Genomic DNA, 21,064 nt, shown 5'->3' with positions numbered 1-21,064 from the left:
GACATGTCAGAGGGAAAATGTGAACTGATATTCATCACTTTTTGAGTGCTGACCTTGTACTATTACTAAGTACTGGAGATAGAATGGGGAATAAGACAAACATATTCTCAGTACTGGGATTCCCAGGTGGTGCTAGTGGTAAAGAACGCACCTGCAATGCAGAAGACTCAGGAGAGCCAGGTTTGATCCCTGGGTCGAGAAGATCCCCTGGAGGAGGAAATGGCAACCCACTCCAGTATTCTTGCCTGGAGAATTGCATGGACAGAGAAGCCTGGCAGGCTCCAGTCCATATGGTCGCAAAGAGTCAGACATGACTGAAGCTACTTAGCATGCACGCATTCTCAGCACCAGTGGAACAAATAGAGGTGACATATATTGGTCTAGCTTGAGTTCCCCAGAAGCAAACCTTTTATAATTTAAAGATTTGAGTGTAAATGGCTTATTTGAGTGATGATGCTGGGAAATAGGGGTCTATGGAATTGATATAGGGAATGGAAAGAAGTTAGTGCAAGGTACACCATCTGGCAGGTTACCTCTGTCATTGACTCAGGTTAAATCGTGCTGGAGAACTCTGCATGACACTATAGAACACACCTCAAAGGCGTCACAGTTGAGAGGTAAGGTAAATGGACTACCAACTCCTGTCAGTCCTTGGCCAAGGGCTGTTTCTCCGGGGTGCTAAGCATCTATCCTTTTCTGGTCTGCCCTGTACATGACTGTTTTGGAACTGGTAGCTAACCAAGCTATTCTGAAAGAGTTGCAGGTGTTTTGGTTTAAACCCATTGGATCACTGTTCGTGGCAGCGGTGCGTCCTAAGAGGGTATACGTGGAACAAAGCAATCTCTCCTATTGCTATGACTCCCCCCCAAAAAATCACACAGATAATTAATCATTTACTAGTATAAGCACTGTAAAGAAGAAATAGAATGTTCTCTCTGGAAGGTCAGGGAAGGCTGTAATATTCAGCTACGAATAACAAAAGCCTCAAGATAAAAAGTGGCTTAAAGTAGACAGAATACACATAAGGATGGTGTGGAGTCTCCTCAAAGGATCAATGTTCCTTCCAGTTCTGTACTTCACCCAGATGAGGGACTGACCCTCATTCTCATGGTTCAAAATACACCCCTCACATCTATGTTCCAGGTAGTGAGAGCAAGACATGTGGGAGGAGGGAGAAAGATCCACATGCTTCTTTTTAAAGAATGAGGAGACAGCCAAAATACATCTGAAAGTAAAAGTCTTTCAGTCGTGTCCAACTCTTTGCGACCCCATGGGCTGTAGCCCGCCAGGTTCCTCTGTCCATGGAATTCTCCAGGCCAGAAAACTGGAGTGGGTAGCCATTCCCTTCTCCAGGGGATCTTCTCAACCCAGGGATCAAACCCAGATCTCCCACATTGCAGGCAGATTCTTTACCATCTGAGCCACCAAGGAAGACCAAGAATACTTGAGTGGGTAGCCTATCCCTTCTCCGGGGGATTTTCCAGACCCAGAAATTGAACCAGGGTCTCCTGCATTGCAGGCAGATTCTTTACCAGCTGAGCTACCAGGGAAGCCTTACCTCTTATTAACCAGAGCCTAGTCACATGGCCATATCCTGCCGCAAAGGAAACTGGGAGATGCAGGCTTTTTTCTTAATTAAGTGACAACACCGGAGGTAACAGTCAAAGTTCTATCAGTGATAGGGAAGAGGAGAGATTCTATTGGGAGGTATAGCAGGGATATATAGAGAGGCCACTGAGAGGCCTTCAAGAAATGAATGATAAGAATACAGTTTAATGCTCATAACTTCTGAAAGGGCAACATTGTCCAAGGATCTCAATTCTGTGACTCAATCTTGCTCTCCTAACAACTCCTTTTAGAGAGGTTTTCATCCTCTTGGATGTTTCTCTTCAAAAGGACTTGTCTGTAATTTTATAATGAAAGTTAATAGAACACTCAATTCTCTTCCCGTAACCAAAAGATGCTGCTCCTGAGAGCATTTTAGCTCTTTGTGAGCCCAATCACGTATGAATACAATTAGTAGTGTTTCACCTGCTCTTACTCATTTATCCATAAGTCGCTGCTATCCACGGAGACAAGATCTTATCGATTGTTAGTATTATTTGGTAAACACAATCAGCTAAGTGAGGAGAACAATACGCTGCACGGGACTGAGTATACTATCCATCATGAGTAAGGAATCTCAATCAAGTAGCTTATGTTTCTGAAGCCTTGTTCACCCTAAAACATTTGTGAGTGGTTTCTTTTACCCCTCCCCCTGAATTTTATCGAGGGCTTTCCCCCTAGTGTGAGACTTTATGATTTCTTGCATGTATCATCACCAAAATGATGCTGTCTGCTTCTTTCAAGTGCTGCAGAGAGCTGTGTTTTCCCTGAAGTACTTTGCTATAGATCATTGTGAATAATGGTAATGGGATGGGGATGTAAAATTTAGGTTCAGAAGTAAACAAAGCATTTACTCCTCAGATGGAGTCCAAGAGAAATGCAGAAGAGGGAGTATTCCCTCCCCTGCTCCAGCCTCACCATTTCTCTGCTTCCAAGCTGACGCTACAAATCAGGAATGAAATCACCCTCCAGCTAACTCAGTCTCTGTTTCCCTAACATCTCTGGTTTGGGCTAGGAGCTGTTTTTCCTGAGAGTTTGTTTCCATTGTTGCTGGATTGGCCCATATCCAGTTGGTTGGAGCTTTCTCAGAGCAATGACTGCGTGAAACTGCAGGATCTCCATGTAAACTGAAAGTACGCAATGTGAGAAGGGCACAGTTTGCCTTTTCTCTTCCGAGGTTAAAGGATCAAGCCCCAGGAAATAGGGAAAGCTCTCTAGGAGCAAGCATCCTAGCCTGTTCCTTTTAGAATACCTCTCCACAAAATTTAGTAGGGTGCCTCACACAGAGTAAGTGGGCAAGAAATCACATCCATTCATCACCCAGCCAGCCTTCCGTCGGCCATCCATCGTTCACATGTACATCCATCCATCTATCCATCAATTACCCATCATCCATCCATCACCCATCCATTTATCCATCCACCCACCCATCATCTATCCAGCTCCTATATTCTTACTATACAATAAGCAAAGTGGAAGGAACACATACCTTATTTCCAGGACTTGTTCATATCCCAGTTTTCCGTAACTATTTGGCTTCTAGGCTCCAAGAGGTTGAGAGAATTGCCCAAATCGGATGAGAGTCAGAAGACCTAATTTTCAGGCACGATGTGAAGAACCGCATGCCATTCTATGTCAAATTCTTCCCAGCATTATCTGAAGCACTTGATCAATGGATAATAATTTCCTCTCTGCTTCCTTCACGAGTGAGGCCTGGTACTTATCCTGAGAGGGAAGCAGACACACAAACAGCATGGGATGATGTTCTGGGAGGCGGGACAGTGTAGATGGAGAATAAGTGCTTAGGCTGTGCGGCTGGGTGGGCTGTATCCCACTCCTGGCGTGAGCTCTTCCCAGCTGGGTAACCATGGGCTAACTCCTTTTCTGTTGCTTTATTGTCTATTCTGTAAGGTATGGATAGTAATCACACCTATCCTACATATTTAATGTCTGTGCTTAGAAAAATTACTCTTTATACGTTAGTGCTTTGTAGCTGCCTTTGTCGTTTGCTGTTATTCACTCACTAAGTCGTGTCCGACTCTTCGAGATCCCATGGACTGGGCTCGTCTGCCTTTGTCACAGCACTTAGTATTTCAGTGACTGTGTTTAATTCATAAAGTTCCAATACAGGCTTTGTCATACTTTGAACTGTATTCTATAGAACTGTAGTTTCTTGGGATACTGGTTGGTGCCAGGGTAAAAGAGAGTTCTGTGATGACCAAAGTGTCTTGAGTCACTCTAGGTCAAGTTCAGTTCAGCAGCTTTCTTCAGTACAGGGCCTTTTAGGGTCTCTTTAAATGGAAATACAGAATGCAGCTTCACCCCATTTTCTTGACTTCCAGCCTTTTTACCTTGAAGACTAGCATTCTGCCAGATGTCTTTTGGGAAAAGATGCCCTAGACAAATCAATGGATAACTATTTTTGAGTGTCTGTTCAGGGATAGCAGAAAACAGCAGGATCTGCCCTCAATGAGCTGAGAGCCGTACTTGAGGGAAAAGACTTAAAACACAAAGCTGAGGTCCAGAAAGATTACAAAACCGATACAGTGGGTCTGATGAGGGAAACAATAGGGAGCGGTGGGGACTGCGGCAAAGAGGGATACAGGTGGTCATTCTAAAGGCCATCAGCTCAACTTCAGTCTCGTATTGCCATGTGAGGGGGTGTGCTCCATGTTGGCAGGTCTTCTAAATGTTCAAAAGAAGCCAGAAGTCTGGGTTTTTATGTGAAATTGCCCCAATTTTTAAAATCCTGACAAATATCACATAGAATGAACAAAGCATACCTGTGAACCGGATTTAGCCCAGCAGCACCAATTTGTAGTTTTTGCCCTAAGCTCTGAGTTCTTAGCCAGGGGTGATTTTGGCCCCCTCGGGAACAACTTGACAATGTCTAGAGACGTTGTTGGTTGTCATGAACGGTGCTAGAGATGTCTAAGGGGCAGAGGGTGAGTATGCTGCTAAACATCCTACAAGGCACAGAACTGCCCCCCAAATAAAGGATTATTCAGCCCCACCCATGGTCAATCATGCGAAAGTTGATAAAGCTTGCTCTAAATCATGACTCCTTAGACCCCGCAAGCGAGGCAGCCCATGGTTTTGACTTGCTGCCTGTGTGACTTTGGAAATGTCCTTGTTCCTGTTGGTAAAAGAAGATACTTGGACTAACTGATGCTCAAGGGACCTTCCAGCCCAGGGGACCGAGGTCACATCAGTCATCAATGTTGGCAGTGGCCTGGCACATGGGCTCTCTCTGCAGAGACGACATTGATCAGAAATGATAGCTCCCGAAATGACACACACTGGGAGACTGTTCCCAGCCTGGGATACTGTTTGTCCTTTTGATGAGTTCAGAAGCCCGTTTCCTGCAGGTCTCAGTCCAGACACTTGAGTAAATTGGAAGCTGATTTTAGAAGGCTGCTAAATCATCCTGGGCAATTTTGTTGTAGAAATCGCTCATATTTTATTGAAGGAAAAAAAATCAAAGGACACACTTTAATTTAATATACCACTGCCTTTCCAAATAAAGATAGTCCAGTGGATATTGATTTGGGGTTTTGGCGTCGCGTGAGCCTGCTTATCCAGTTGGTTATCAAGAGCAAAGTTTTTTGGTTCTTTGTTTTTATCTTGAGGGTTTAATTCAATCAAGTTTGCAGTGGAATTGAGGCAGGCTGCAGGATGAGGTTCTGGGCCCGGGGGTTGGATGCTTTGACCAGGATAAGTAGTGACGGATGGGGGATGGGACAGAGTCAATGAAGGTAATGAAGGCTGGAGTCTCCAAAAATACACTCAGCACATTAATGCTAAAGTCGTCTCTGACCCTATCTCCAGACTCTGAGTCAGCCACTGCGCAGTCTGCCTGGTGTGACATCATCCTTCCCACAAGGCACTGCAGGGTTTCTCAAAGAGATAAATTACTAGGGAAAAAGGGCTTTCTGCGTCCCTGGAGAGGTAGAGGCTGGGATATTGTTTAGGGCTTCCTGGACCCTGACCCTGTTTCCCATGGTCCTGAGAGAGGAAGTTGTGACCTTTGATGGTGCTGAACTTCAGGAACCAGGGGAGCCAAGTGCTTGCAACATTTTCTTTAACAGCAATGCATGGAGATTGTTAGAGTAGGTTCTTCTGGAAGGATGATATGAGCTTGAGGATACAAGAGCAGTGGCCAAGCCAACTCCCCCCCCACCTTGCTGTGATGGATAGTGTCATCTGCAGCCCTGCCCTGTTAGGGGTTCTGGGGGACAGAGGAACTGCACCAAACGTGCTCCCTCTGACCCTTCTCTGGGTGTCAGTCACTCTTCCAATAACTTCCTGTCTCCTTAGCCTATTTCCTATAGGAAATCAATCTAATTGTATGGCAGGCATAAGAGTGAATACACAGAACCCCGGCCCGTCGCTAACACACTTGACGTGCAGGTCAAGGCACAGTGCTGACTGCTGTGCAGGCGTCTTGGTTATGCTTTCCCCTAACACAGACTCTTGACCCTAGGATTTGATCCCAGCAGTTTGTCTGGGGGAAGAACCCAGGAAACTCTGGTAATGGAGTTGGGAGGGTTAGGGACTGAGGACAAACAGGAAAATGGGTGCATTTTCAATCAAGTGACACCTGGGACTCATCCCCACGGGGGAATTACAGAAAGCAGCACACAACATACTTCTGAGTTGTTCTAAACGGGCACTGAGGAAGCTGGGGCATCTGTCCACTGGGAAGTTCTTGCGAGCCGCTTTCAGAAGCACTGACTTTCAGAACGGCTGGCTTGCTCTGCTTTCAGACCAGTCAGGCTCCGAGAGCAAAAGCCCTCGGGCAGAGAGCAGCAGGTGTTCACTGGCAGCAGCTTTAGGAGTGCAGAGCTAAGTGTCCAGGGCAGAGGGTGGGCAGGGCTGGCAGCTGCTGTAACATATTGATTTAAATTATTATTATCATCCTACCACTTACATGAATGCAAGCCAACTGTAATATCCTTATGCCTACAGCTCTTATAAACAACTCCATAAAAGCCAAATAGGCTTACATATTATATCTTTAAGCAGTAAAAAGCAATATAAATCAAAATGATAACGGTAACTCCGCATGATGGGTGGTGGTGTTTGGTCAACTAAAGTCTAGCTTTGCAATACAAATGTGATCCTGACTTCCAAAGCAGTAGGTTGTTTTGAATCCAGAATTCCAATTCAGTACAGTTCAGTTGCTCAGTCCAACTCTTTGTGACCCCATGGACTGCAGCACACCAGGCTTCCCTGTCCATCACCAACTCCCGGAGCTTGCTCAGACTCATGTCCATCAAGTGGGTGATGCCATCCAACCATCTCATCCTCTGTCATCCCCTTCTCCTCCTGCCTTCAATCTTTCCCAGCATCAGGGTCTTTTCCAATAAGTCAGTTCTTCACATCAGGTGGCCAAAGTATTGGAGCTTCAGCTTCAGAATCAGTCTTTCCAGTGAATATTCAGGACTGATTTCCTTTAGGATTGACTGGTTTGATCTCCTTGCAGTCCAAGGGACTCTAAACTCCAGTTACATCTTGCAATAACTAGAGTTTCCCTCCAACTTTTCTAAATTCTAGTCGCTACAAAAAGTCAGTCCTGCAGCGATGAGGTCATCTGGCCTCCACGGGACATGAGTGCATTATTTTATGTTGTCTTTGTATCAGTCAAGTATAAAACTTGAAACTGATTTAACATAGAAAGAAAAGGGATTATTTGGAGGGTGTTGGGAAGCTCACAAGGTCCCTGGGGAGGCTGTAGAACCATGCAGGATGGTGAGCAGCCAGGACCCCAGCTGACAACATGCCACAGAATCTGTCTGGTGAGGGCACTGCTCTGGCCATTTCTGATAAATGTGGGACCACTTTGTTTGTGTAAGCATTACCACCAACAGATGTTGGGTACCACTGCCACTCCATCACGCTGTTGCCACTAAAATCTTGACCTTGCTGACACTGTTCCAGCCAGCCACCACCTGAATCAAATCTCCGCTACCTTGCTTCAGAGCCCAGGTTGGGCGTGAGTCTGATTGGTGGCTTGGACCATGAGCGTGCACCCTCACTGGGAAGGCACCTGGCAAAGCAAACATGTTGCATCCTCAGGTTCTAGAGTGGGACTCAAGGTTTGCCTACTTCCAGGTTCAAGGTGGGGGTACACCCCAGACATAGGAAGAAGGTTCAGAGGCTAGGTAGCCAAAAAAGTGTAACTAGTGTCCACCTGGGCTTCCCAGGTGGCTCAGTGGTAAGGAATCCCCCTGCCAATGCAGGAGACCCAGGAGATGCCGTTTTGATCCCTAGGTGGGGAAGGTCTCCCGGAACAGGAAATGGCAACCTACTGCAGTATTCTTGCTGGGAAAATGCCATGGACAGAGGAGCCTGGCGGGCTGCAACCCATGGGGCTGCACAGAGTCGGACATGACTGAGCCCCTGAGCAGTGTGCACTACAGGTTTTTCTTTTCCTTTTCTAATTTGTTATTCGGTTGCCCAGTCGTGTCCAACTCTTTGCAACCCGTGGACTGCAGCACACCAGGCCTCCCTGTCCCTCACCATCTCCCGAAGTCTGCCCAAGTTCATGTTCATTGCACCGGTGATGCCATCCAACCATCTCATCCTCTGATGCCCTCTTCTCCTTCTGCCTTCAACCTTTCCCAGTATCAGGGACTTTTCCAATGAGTCGTCTGTTTGCATCAGATGACCAAAATACTGGAGTTTCAGCTTCAACATCAGTCCTTCCAATGAGAACTCAGGGTTGATTTCTTTTAAGATAGACTGACTTGACAGCAAGGAGATCAAACCTGTCAGTCTTAAAATTAACATGTCACAATTAGAGAGGCTGAAGAAAAGCTTGGTGAGCTGGTCACAGTCCACTGAAAGTATTCCAAAAGATTATCAAAGTGGTCAAACTGTTAAAAGCTGTTTTAACATTCCCAAAATAGAGAAAGGCAAAGTGCTCAGTACATCAGGGCTAGTCTCAACTCCGTACCTGTTACTATGTATCATCCTAGAAGGAAAGGCTTATGTCTTATTTTTTCTCTGTGGATAAGGATAGACATTGGCTGCTGCTGCTAAGTTGCTTCAGTCGTGTCCGACTCTGTGCGACCCCAGAGGCAGCAGCCCACCAGGCTCCCCTGTCCCTGGGATTCTCCAGGCAAGAACACTGGAGTGGGCTGCCATTTCCTTCCCCAATGCATGAAAGTGAAAAGTGAAAGTGAAGTCGCTCAGTCGTGTCTGACTCTAGCAACCCCATGGACTGCAGCTCACCAGGCTCCTCCGTCCATCGGATTTTCCAGGCAAGAGTACTGGAGTGGGGTGCCATTGCCTTCTCCGAGACATTGGCTATATTCACTCAAAACTTAGATACAGTTCCATGTATTTTGGTATCTACTATTACTGCTAAAAGTTTAGGAAGTTTATTATCTTAGTGATTTTTTTTTAATGTTTTTTGAATTAGGCGTGAAACTTCTAATCCAATTCTGAGAATATAAAGAAATACTCTGTTGTAAAAAAAAAAAAAAAAAAAACCCGGAAATTAACATGTGATACAACATTACTAACTAAATTACATATTTCGTTTAAATTTCACAAAATTTTATGCTGGTGTCCATTATTTGTTTTCATACCTTACTCAAGACTCCACATTGTATTTAATTGGGTTAAGCAGCTTCAAATTCTGGTATGCAACAAATTTGCCCCATGCAACAATTTCTGGTAAATTCTCTTTTCATTTTTATTCTATTATAGATGTTTTCTAATTTTCCTTGTTATGCCTCCTTAGATATACTTATCATTTAAAAGTGGACCTTCAATTTCCAAATACATGGGATTTTTTAAAAGTATCTTTGATATTAATTTCTCATTTAAATGCTTTCTTCTCTGCAATAACACGCACACACACAAAAGAATGGGCATTGACTAAAAGAGGGAAAGGAGGTAGTGAGGGGAAGGGGAAGGAAACAGCTTGCATTAGGTGTTAAGCTCTTAAACATGAGTAGATTGGGACACTGAGTTAGAAGGCACTGTTTGGCTCTTTCTCTTTTGAGAAGTGCAGTTTCTAGGACAGAACAGAAGAGAATCCCACTTGATGTGGGAAGAGGGACTAAGAAAAGGTATTTTGAAGCTCAGCTATGGTTTGAAGAAAGATCCATGAGTGTAAAACCAAAGCACTTATAAGAATCCCAAATATTCTAGAGAAAAACGTGCTGAAGGGAACACTCAAGGGTAACTTGGCTCTCCACAGTCTTTGCCCTGGAGATGAAACTCAAAGGAAATCTCCTCATCAAGACCCCTTGAGAAGTAGCTTTGGGTGACTTCAGTTAACACCTTAGAGCTTCTGCAGGGTAGTGGGGATGAAGTTTTGTTATTTTTGATAAAACATCCTAGGATCCCAGGTAAATTTACTTTACCAACTTTCTCTAATTATGTAAAAATAAAATTATTCCCATGACAAGAGCACTGGAAACAGATGGGCTGCATAATCTATCCAAGATTTTTCCATCTGTGTTTTTAGGCATCTGGGTATTCACTTGGGATTTCACGGAAAGGCATATGCTCAGAGATGAAAGTCGTTTTCAGATAAACACAGCTCACAGGAGAAGACCATCCCTACTCATGGAAAAGGCCCAAGACAGACAATCTGGACAGGGCAGTAACTTATTTAAGGTTATTCCAATTGGTAAGCCAGAAGCATTTAATTTTAAATACAAATTTAAATGCTGACATCCTTTCTTTGGCCACACTTGAAAAGTGTGTTTGTGTGTGTGTGTGTGTGTCTTTGAATGCTACACAAGCCAGTGTGCCTTGGGAATAAGAGGACCCTCTAGATGTGATAAGGACCATGACTAACCCACACGCCAAGTGCAGACACCACCGACAGGCCCTGGGTTAGGGTGGGACAAGCGGGGCTGAGCTTTGCAAAGCCAGGGATGGATCTGGTCTTTACCAAGATACCAACGTTTCAGTTACTGTGGATTTTTGTGTTCACTGTGATGTCTAGAGATAATGCATTAGAATATTCTTTCCCTTGATTACTTTGCCGTCACCTGAAATCTTGTATCTGAGGAGGGTGCCTCCCTCACTGCACCCCATTGGTGGCTTACCTACAGCAAGGTTTCCCAAGGTTTACGTAGGTCACACACAGTGTCATTTTGGGTTGTCCATGGCCGTGACATTAAATAACACTAGCCTTTCATGAGAAAGGGATTTTTTTTTTCCTTTTCTCATTTTTCCCCAAACCTTTTGACCAAGTTAAGTGGAAAGTGAAGGTCAGGTGCAAGCAAGAATTTGATACTTTTCTAACACTTGCTAATCTTTTAGCAGTAAGTGATTAGACTTTGGGCTCAAATAACTGGAGGTCTGCTAGTAACTTCTATTTGCCCTGCGTGTCCACTTTCCTTTTCTTTCTACCAAAGCTCTGTGCCCTGGGAGGCTGATCTTCATGGAAACCACTGGAAGACATAACAGGCTTACTTGATTGTTAGGTTTTAATAACAGGAAATGCCAGCAGGTGATGGGAAGCCTGGAGGAGGAGAGGCATTCCGGATCCTTGCTCCCCAGCACCTCTGCTGCCCTGTCTGTCATGCAGAGAAGCCACAGCTCTCTCCAGGCAGCCTTCCTTCTGCAGACCTCGCTCTCCCTGTGTGTTTCAGCAACTGCTTCTCCTCCTCTTTCCCTCCTAATGGGAGGGTTGCCAGAAAAATACAGGATGTCCAGGTAATTTGAATTTCAGAGAGCAACAAACAATTTCAGTGCAAGTAGATACCAAATATTTCCTTAGGTGGAGTTATAGTAAAAATTATTTGTTATTTTCTGAAAATTGCTGTTGTTCAGTTGCTAAGTAGTGTCAACTCTTTGTGACCCCATGGACTGCAGCACGCCAGGCTTCCTTGTCCTTCACTATCTTCCAGAGTTTGCTCAAATTCACGTCCATTGAGTCGGTGATGCCATCCAACCATCTCATCCTCTGTCATCCCCTTCTCCTCCTGCCCTCAGTCTTTCCCAACATCAGGATCTTTTCCAATGAGTCGGCTCTTCGCATCAGGTGGGCAAAGTATTGGAGCTTCAGCTTCAGCAGTAGTCCTTTCAATGAGTATTCAAGGTTGATTTCCTTTAGATTGACTGGTTTGATCTCCTTGCAGTCCAAGGGACTCTCAAGAGTCTTCTCCAGCACCATAATTTCAAAGCATCAATTCTTTGGTGCTCAGCTTTCTTTATAGTCCAACTCTCACATCCATACGTGATTACTGGAAAAACCATAGCTTTGACCATATGGACCTTTGTCATCAAATTATTTGTGGTTTTAACTGGACAGTCTATACTTCTATTGGCTCAATATACTAAAGCTACCCTAGAGGGTCCTTGCTCTCAACTTTTGCAGCCCCTTGTTAGTTTCCCATAACCCTGCCCACATTTTTGTTAGTAGTTTCTCCAGTAACTCTCCTCGTGTCCCCACTGGAGGGTGTCCTCTGTTTTCTGATGAGCCCTGGACGCAGCCTAGTAAACACTGCTCTCTGGCTGGAATTTATACCACTGTTTTGTCTCTCACTTTGACTTTACCTTCTCTTGGCGGCAAGCGATATTGGTATTCCTTTCATGGCAGTGAAATATATTTTCCCTTTAAGATAAGTGTATTTCAGTTTGCACATGGGACACCGCAAGGACAAAACAACACGGAGCTGGTACACAAGCTGGCTGGCTTTAGAGGAAACACTCAGGGCTGAAAAGCCTGGCGTCTGGACTCAGACCAACTCTAGTTGGAATTCCAGCAACACGGGGTTGTTGAGAAGATGAGATGAGACCAGGAATGCAAAGGCCTGGGCTGGGTGTGGGGCCCCTGTTCACAGCAGCACCGTATTTACATACAAGGAAGGTGCATACCGTCAGCCTCCCAGAGACGTCAAGTGACTCACCCATGGGCACAGAGCAAGTGGGGGGACGTCTGAGAGCAGAGGGCAGGCACCTGGCCCTCTGCCCAGTGTGACCAGAGGACCAGCGGCCCGGCTGCACTGTGTGCGGAGGAAACGCCGCGTCAGCTTTGACCCTGTGCATCACTCTGCAGTCTGTCTGGTGAGAGCAGTCTGATTTCATGACTCTGGGTTTTTGGATTGCTGGAGTGAAGGCCTTTAAGTCTGGGCAAGTTGCTATTTCAGAGGGAGGTGCTGAAGACCCATTTTTATCCCCTTGGGTTTAAAGAAGGAAAGCATGACCTCATTCACTAGTGAATGAATGAATGAGTGGATGGATGGATGGATGAATTCAGAGAAATGAGAGGGGAGTGTCAACCTGCCAAACTGTTTGCAGTCCCCGTCCTCCCATCTCCTGAACGTTCCCCAACCAGCTTTAGTTGAAACCCTGTGGCATCTTCTCCCCTCCTGCAACCTACCTTAGGAGGCTAGATCTGGCCTGATCTTGGTTTGCCTGGGCTTCCCTGGTGGCTCAGATGGTAAAGAATCCGCCTGCAATGTGAGAGACCTGGGTTCGATCCCTGGGTTGGGGAGATCCCCTGGAGGAGGGCATGGCAACCCACTCCAGTGTTCTTGCCTGGAGAATCCCTCAGAAAGAGGAGCCCTGCAGGCTACAGCCCATGGTGTGGCAAAGAGTCAGACACAACTGAGCGACTAAGCGCAGCACAGCACAAATACCAGCCAGGAGCCGACTAGGCGCAAAGAGCATCATAAGGCAGAGAGACTGAGCCCCCAGGAATGGACAGGAAATAATGAGGGTTTCCCTTTTCCCCAGCCCCGGACAGGGAGAGCAGCTATAAGCCACTGCTCGTACCTGGCAGAGCTAGGGACTCCCACACCTCCTCTCCTTCCACCCTCACCATCTTCAGAGCCCTGAGATGCTGAAAAAGCCTCCGATGATGCTGGCATCATCACGCGTGTACTGTGAAAGCCTCCACCCACACGGCTGGCAGGGCTAGTGTTGCCTTCACATCCAGCTGTGGAGGCTGAGACTTAGTTGGTCTTGCCCACATGTGCCACATGCTATGTGCTGTGACCTGCTCAAATCAGGATTAAAACCCAGACCCCAGGTTGTATCCCATCGGCCCCCTGTGCAATGGTGGTAAAGGGATTTGCTCATAAAGCCGGAAAGAGACAGAGTGAGATTTGAATCCACATTTTGTATCTTACACAATTATATTTCTTAAGGAATGTAGGGTGTTGAAATCTGGGCACCTATGTTTCTGTTGCACTGAGTTAAAGTACCCGAAAAGTGCCATGGAACAAAAGAGAGAGAAAGGGGGAGAATGAGAGAGAAAGAGAGCAGGACAGAAAGATCACCGGAGGTAAGGCAGCCGTGAAGGCCGGCCAGGAGCAGGGCGGGGCGGCTGTGTGGAGCCGACGTTGCAGCGGAAGGACATTTCAGGGGCCAAGCCTGGCGGTGAGGGGACGGCATGGGGCATGGTCGTGTCTGGTGTGTCCTCTGCACGCCACTCTCACCCGGCCCTGCTGGCAGACTTTCTGGTCTGTGTCCATCTGGGGCACAAGAATCTTCAGGATTCTGCAGAGATCTCCCTTCTGGCACTGGACTGTGATATTTCTCAATTCACAGCCACCTGCCACACGCGTCTTCTGCCCCTCTGTCCTCCAGTTTGCAAGACACAGAGCTCACTGGGGGAGCTAAAAGCAGGTAGAAGTCGCATGAATAGAGGGACAATCAACTCCCAGCCAGGAAACGCTTTGTATCTAATATTCATTCTATCTTTCCTGGTGAGCAGTGATGGGAATGGATGTCCAGGGCCCAGCATGGACATCCCCTGTGACCCTGGAAGGGACAAGCCCCTCCTTGCAGGGCACGGGTCAGCCAGGTAACCGGACAGTTGTATTTCCTATATTGGAAAGAAACAATATTCTTTTTATGGCAAAAATCTGTTGTATCAGACCCTCTTTTTTGAAGCTAGGAACATCCTGATTTTCCTATTTGCCTTCTTTGATGAAAGGACAAAGCTAAAAGCTTTCCATTTTTCCATCTTCTTTGCAGCATGGGCCTTTCAAAAATGGGAAATAAGAAGTAATGTTTGCACAGTTTACAAAGGGACTTAGCACTTTTGATCCTTCATGTAACTAATCGGAGGGACACATGTTCACTGGCGTCAAGCGAGTCACTGAGCCCTGGGTACAGCTGAGTGATCTGAGGCTGGAGTTGGTTAGTAAGAGTCGGGGATGAGGGTTGAGCAAATGCAAAACTTCCTGTGTTTGAGTCAGCACATGTTGCATTATATCCTGTTGTCTCTGGTGCTATTTCTCCCTCACTTAAATTGTTGTTCAGTCGCTAAGTTGTGTCTGACTCTTTGCTCTTCACAGTCTCCGAGAGCTTGCTCAAACTCACGCCCATTGAGTCAGTGATGCCATCCAGCCATCTCATCCTCTGTCGCCCCTTCTCCTCTTGCCCTCAATCTTTCCCAGCATCAGGATCTTTTCCAGTGAGTTGGGTTTTTGGATCAGGTGGCCAAAGTATTAAATTAGAAAGCACATAACCCTTCCACTTAGTGCAATGGTGACCATGTCATTGGGGCTTAAAAGGTATTGGGTAGTGATGTTGGCTAGCGACTTCCCTGGTGGCCCAGTGGTTAAGACTGGCTTCCAGTGCAGGGGGTGTGGGTTTGATCCTGGTTGTGGGGCTTGAGGCCAAAAAACCAAAACATAAAACAGAAGCAATATTATAACAAATTCAATTAAGACTTCAAAAGTGATCTGCATTAAAAAGATCTTTAAAAAAGCAAAAAAGATGTTGGCTATATAATTTCTTAAGTAATTGTTGCGGCTGTCATCATCACTTCTCTGCCGCACTCGGGCATCCGTCCCAGTGGCAGAGGCTCTGTGACTTGGGAGGCAGGACGACATGATGGAAGGATGCGGAGTTTGCAGCTGACTGGGGTTCATGTTGCCTTGGGTGTGTTGCTTAAGTCACTTCACCCTTGACTGTTTTGCTAGAATGATGGGACAACCAGACTCTCCATTTAGTCTTGAACTGCAGATCACTAAATCAATTTAGAGCATGATGACCAACATTTTAAAAATGAAATAAAGTAGAGCAGAACGGAACAGAAAACGCTTTGGTGCCCTACACTCAGTGTGCACTGTGATGGGACAGCCCCCGCATATATGCATACCATGCACTGCAACATCAAATGAATTTCTTACTGTGGGTGAAATTCAGTAGTCTCAAAAACTCTGTTATAAAGATTAGACATAGTTAAGATAAGGCAAGCCTACCCATGTAGTATGTGGTCAAATTATCGTTGTGACCAGCTGCCTCTTTGTCCCTTCCATGTCCAGGGAAGCCAGGAAAATCCATGGGCCATCCATCTACATGGAACCAATAGTCCATTGACCTCAGAGTACCAGAGGACAGCTCAGGTGGCTGAGGCTGTGCTCCTTAATCCTGCTGACTGTCAGAACTGCCTGGAGTTGCCCATTCGAAAGGCAGATGACTAAGATCTGCATGAACCTTCTGAATCTGAGACACACCAGGCTTGTCTTGAAGGAGTCAAGCCTTCCAGGCATGCTGTGCGCAGAGCTCTCTTTGCCATTTCATACCTGGCATCCCCTCCCTGGTTAAAAAGGATTGAAACAGCAGCTGGTGTGTTGATGATCACTGAACAGCTGTGCCCCAGCTCAGACCAGAGTGGCATCTGATTGGAATAAAACACCTTGTTTTTCTGGGTCCCTTTTTCTCCAGCAGTTCGAGCATGAAGCTGCATGAGAGGGATGATGAGTGGAAATATATTGAAACACCTGCAATGAACTGAGAAGTTAATTTAATTGTGCCGAGCTTTTGCAAAATAGTCTCAACACTGTTGCCAGAAAGGCATCTCTTCAATGATGCTCTGATCTTCTCAGTCCCGATTTTTAACCCTTTAACAATTGCTTGCACTCTCTAGGATGGACTCCCATTTTCTTGGTGAGACGCTCAAAACCCTTCCTGATGCGATCCTCATCGACTGGTTTCAGACTTAGACTCTAGTTCCCCTAACACTGAGAGCTCCTTGAATAGGTTTTGTTGTTTTATGTCTCCAAGCCCGTTCAGATGCTGTTCCCTCTGCTTAGAATGTCTCTCTCCATCTCAATCACCGGCTGAATCTGAATTTCTATTCAGTTTTCTTACTGTGGACTCATTTACCTCTTTTGTGAAAATTTCAAGGTTAATTATCTGTTCCGCTGAAAACATATGAATCTGAGGGATATGTCCGTAAATACTCAGTTATAATAAATTATAGTCTGTTTCTTTGCCCCCCCATCTACTAATGGGGGCGTCTATTAATTATGATATTCACTAAAGGAATAAAAATGTTAACCAACTTTTATTACTAAAGACCTATTAAGTGCCAAATTAGAGACTCAGGCATAGTGGTCTGCATTCTGGGCCTCCCAAATATCCACACCCTAACCCCCACAACCTGCAAATATCACCTTATATGGCAAAAGGAACTTTGCATATGTGAGTACATGATGGATCTTCAGATTATAACCCAGAGAATCCTGGACTGTCTGGCTGGGTCTCAAATGTAAACAAAGGTCCTCATAAAGAGGCAGCGGAGAGAGAGACACAAGGCCACATGGAGCTGAAGCAAGGTGCGGCTGATAGTCCTGGAGGTGGAGGAGGACACCACTGGCCGAGGAATGAGGCTCTAGAAGCCAGGAAAGGTGACAGAACAGAGCCTCCCTTGTTGGCCTTGGCCCTGCCAGTGCTCTGGTTTCAGCCCTGGAGAAACTGCTTTCCGACTTCTCACTTGGAGAAGCTCTAGAGACTAAATCGGTGCTGCTTTAAGCCACTGAATTTGTGATAACTTGTTCCAGCAGCAATAAGAGTCTCATCCATCATCTGCCATGTATTATGGGACAGAAATTACAGATGGTAATTAATTACAGGGGAAAAGTGAACCAGAGCAGGGCTGCTCAAACTTTGGTATGTACGAGAATCGCCGGGAATGGCTACAGTGCAGACTCTCATTCACTGAGTCTGGGGATGGGTCTGAAATTCCACATTTCTCACAAGCTCCAGAGTGAGGAGCATGGTGCTTATCCAGGGACCACATTTTGAGTAACAGTGGACTAGAGAGCAGGGGCTGAACACAAACCAGACCGATCAGAATGAAGAGTCTTAGAGAGCCAGGTGTGGGCACAGAGTTCTGGAGATAGGAAGCTGTTGGGCGAGAGTCTGTGCTAAGATGGCCCCAAATGGGCATGAGACCTGCCTTTATCACTTAGTGCCCTCTTGGTGGAGAGTTTGGAGGCCACTCACTTTCAGTGCCTCTGTTACTTCCAACAACCTTGCAGAACAGACACGGTAATGCTCCTCTGACAAATGAGTGCGTGAAGGATTATAGGGTTAAAGGACTTTGGCCACACCCACCAGGGATGAGAGGCGATGGGTCCAGAAGTCTCTAACTCCCAAAAAGAGTAGGGTTTTTCCCTACTTTTCTCCCCGACTTTTTCTCAATAGTGGATAATACACCGATGCGATGGAGAGCCTCAAATCCCCCAAGGAAATATGCTCATGTTACAGGGATTGATACTGGATTCGCCAAGATCCAGGCTGAGATGGAACCGGAGCTTTGGCCAAGGCATCCTCTTAGGTAAACAGGCAGTCCAAGTGCTGAGTGGGCAGAGTCCTGCACAAGGCCAGGCGTAAGGGGTGAAAAAATACAAGTCATCCTCTTTCATTTGGTGGGTGGAGGAGAAATTGGAAGAGAAATTTGGTGGCTGGCTGGCCCACACCCAGCCCTTAAATAGGGCTGTCCCCAGAGGTCAGATCAGAGAAGCCAAAGGCATTCAGCAAACTCAAGAAATGGGAACAGGGTTGAAACGTGAAGAGAAATTGCAGATCCAGAGCCAGATGGAACAGAAATGGTATCAGGAGCCAACGTGGGGTCACAGAGGGAAACCGTGTCCTTCATCAGGCCTGTGGCTGGCTTGGGTGGGTCTCCTCACCCATACATAGGAAAACAGTTATACCAATGCCGTAGGTGTGGTGATAATCAGAACTGACTTACGTGAAGCTCCATCATTCTCAAGCCATCACGAAAATGACTGATTCCTTCAAACAGTCAAGATGTCTGTGGTTGGTCTTGATGTGCTGTTGATTCTATAGTCCCAGATGAAAGAGAATGACCTAACATATGAGTTTCTCACAAGTTCTGAATAGCCAAGTCCTGTATTCGCAAGCTTTTCTTGCCATTGTTTTTGTATTGTTCTACGGCACAAAACTTATGGAAGTTCTTGAATTTTTCCCAAATCACTCGAGATCATCAGAGGCTCGGAGTTGAAAGGACAGAGTACATCAGAACAAAGAAGTTTTAACTTTGTGGTGACACCATTTACTCCTGGCTGATATTTATGTAATGCATGGTACAAAAGGGCCTTCCTAATTCCTCCTGAACCCACCTCCTTAGTCTACCATCTAGGCCTTGTGTCTTAATCCCAAAGGCTACTTTTTCTTGCCTGGGCAGCAGATTTTATAGATTCTAGAGGGCACTAGTGGAGGATAATTGTATTGTTGGCATCAGGGAGACAGTATTGTGGACGGCAACCCATACCAGTATTTCTTGCCTGGAGAATCCCATGGACAGAGGAGCTGGCGGGCTACAGTCCATAGGGTCGCAAAGAGTCAGACACGCCTGAAGCAACTTGGCACACATGCGTGCACACTGTGGATTTCTAAAAAAATATGTTTTACAAATAGAAGTGGATCGAGCTCCAGCTTTACTTGAAGAACTGGTTGATCTTCTCTGGGTTTGTTGTAAATCTGTAAAGTGGGGCTGGAAATAGCATCAATCTACCTCCTAGTCTTTGTGGGGGTTTTATAGGAAAATGCTAGAAGAGCATTTAGATCAAGTTCAGTACACTTTTTTTCTATAGAGAGTCAGAGAGTAAATATTTGGGGGCTTTGTAGATCATAAGCGTCTGTGGCAATACTCAGCTCTATCAATGTAGAGCCAAAGTGGCTACAGGCCATTATTTATGTAAATAAATGGGCATGGCTGGTGTTCTAATAAACCTTTATTGACCAAAATAAGCCTTGGGCCCTAGTTTATAATTCTCTGCTTTAGAACAATACCAGTAAGCCTTCAAAAGTGGTAATAGCAATTAGGATTCTTTGCTATCACTGTTAGGAGCATCATTATATGGACCTAATCCTTTCAGCTACCAGTTCTCCAAAACTGGGGCTGGTCTCATTCATTTTTATCCTCTTTGGAGTAGTTGTTTTAATAGGAGTGCTAAGAGGGAGAGGGGCATTCTTTCCTTTGGGCTTTAAATCGGACAGCAGAACCCCATAATCCAACTGTTTTGTATATTGTATGTATATTAGTCACTCAGTCGTGTCTATTTGCAAATCCATGGACTGTAGCCCGCCAGGCTTCTCTGTCCATGGAATTCTCCAGGCAAGAATACTGGAGTGAGTTGCCATTTCCTTCTCTAGGGGATTTTCCTGACCCAGGGATTGAACCCAGGTCTCCTGCGTTGCAGGCAGTAGCTTTACCCTCTGAGCTACTAGGGAAGCTAGTTTTGTGTATTGCTTTTAAAAAATATGTTGGCCCCTTCATGAGTTCATTTTTAGTGATTAAATCTTAGAGAAACTGAGAATAAATTGAGAAATAAATAACAGACAGCATAGTTCATTTCTCATAATAGCACAGCCAAGAATCAATGGAGAGCTGGAGAAGGGAAACTTTATACAGAACAATTTACTACAAAGTATGAGCAAATCAAGATAATCTAATTGTTTACTTTTGATTGTCCCTGAGGGCTGAGTACTTACAGCCAAGAGAATTTATCTGAAGAGTTTAGTCCTAGAAACACAACTTTTTTGGCCCTACTAGCAGAACACACGGAGAAGGCAATGGCAATCACTCCAGTACTCTTGCCTGGAAAATCCCATGGATGGAGGAGCCTGGTAGGCTGCAGTCCATGGGGTCGCTAGAAGTCGGACACGACTGAGCGACTTCCCTTTCACTTTTCACTTTCATGCATTGGAGAAGGAAATGGCAACCCACTCCAGTGTTCTTGCCTGGAGAATCCCAAGGACGGGGGAGCCTGCTGCGCTGCCGTCTCTGGGGTCGCACAGAGTTGGACACGACTGAAGCGACTTAGCAGCAGACTTAGCAGCAGCAGCAGAACACAAGCATTAATTTCACAGTGTCGCATGCCCTCTGAACATCGATGGCCTTATGTTCCAAAGAAAAAGTTCATCAGGGAGCTTATCTGCTGATATGTTATTAGCTGGAAGTCAAAATTAATGAATTTTGTCAGATTGCCTCGAGTAGAGATAGAAGAGGATAGAATTTTCTGGCAGTCAACTTCCAGTCTGTCATCTACTTAGCATTTTTTTCTTAATGTTACTCCTAGGGATCTTCTGAACTTAACACTGCCTGGAATTCTCAGGGCACATGATTGAACAGTAGCGTATTTTCCCCTACTTTCATAATATCCTTTAAAATATCTAAAAATTTGCTGCCCAAACAGGAAAATCAATACTGGGATCT

This window comes from Bos indicus, chromosome 18, assembly GCF_029378745.1.
Source record: "Bos indicus isolate NIAB-ARS_2022 breed Sahiwal x Tharparkar chromosome 18, NIAB-ARS_B.indTharparkar_mat_pri_1.0, whole genome shotgun sequence".
NCBI classification, from domain to species: Eukaryota; Metazoa; Chordata; class Mammalia; order Artiodactyla; family Bovidae; genus Bos; species Bos indicus.
This window is presented reverse-complemented; position numbering follows the sequence as displayed.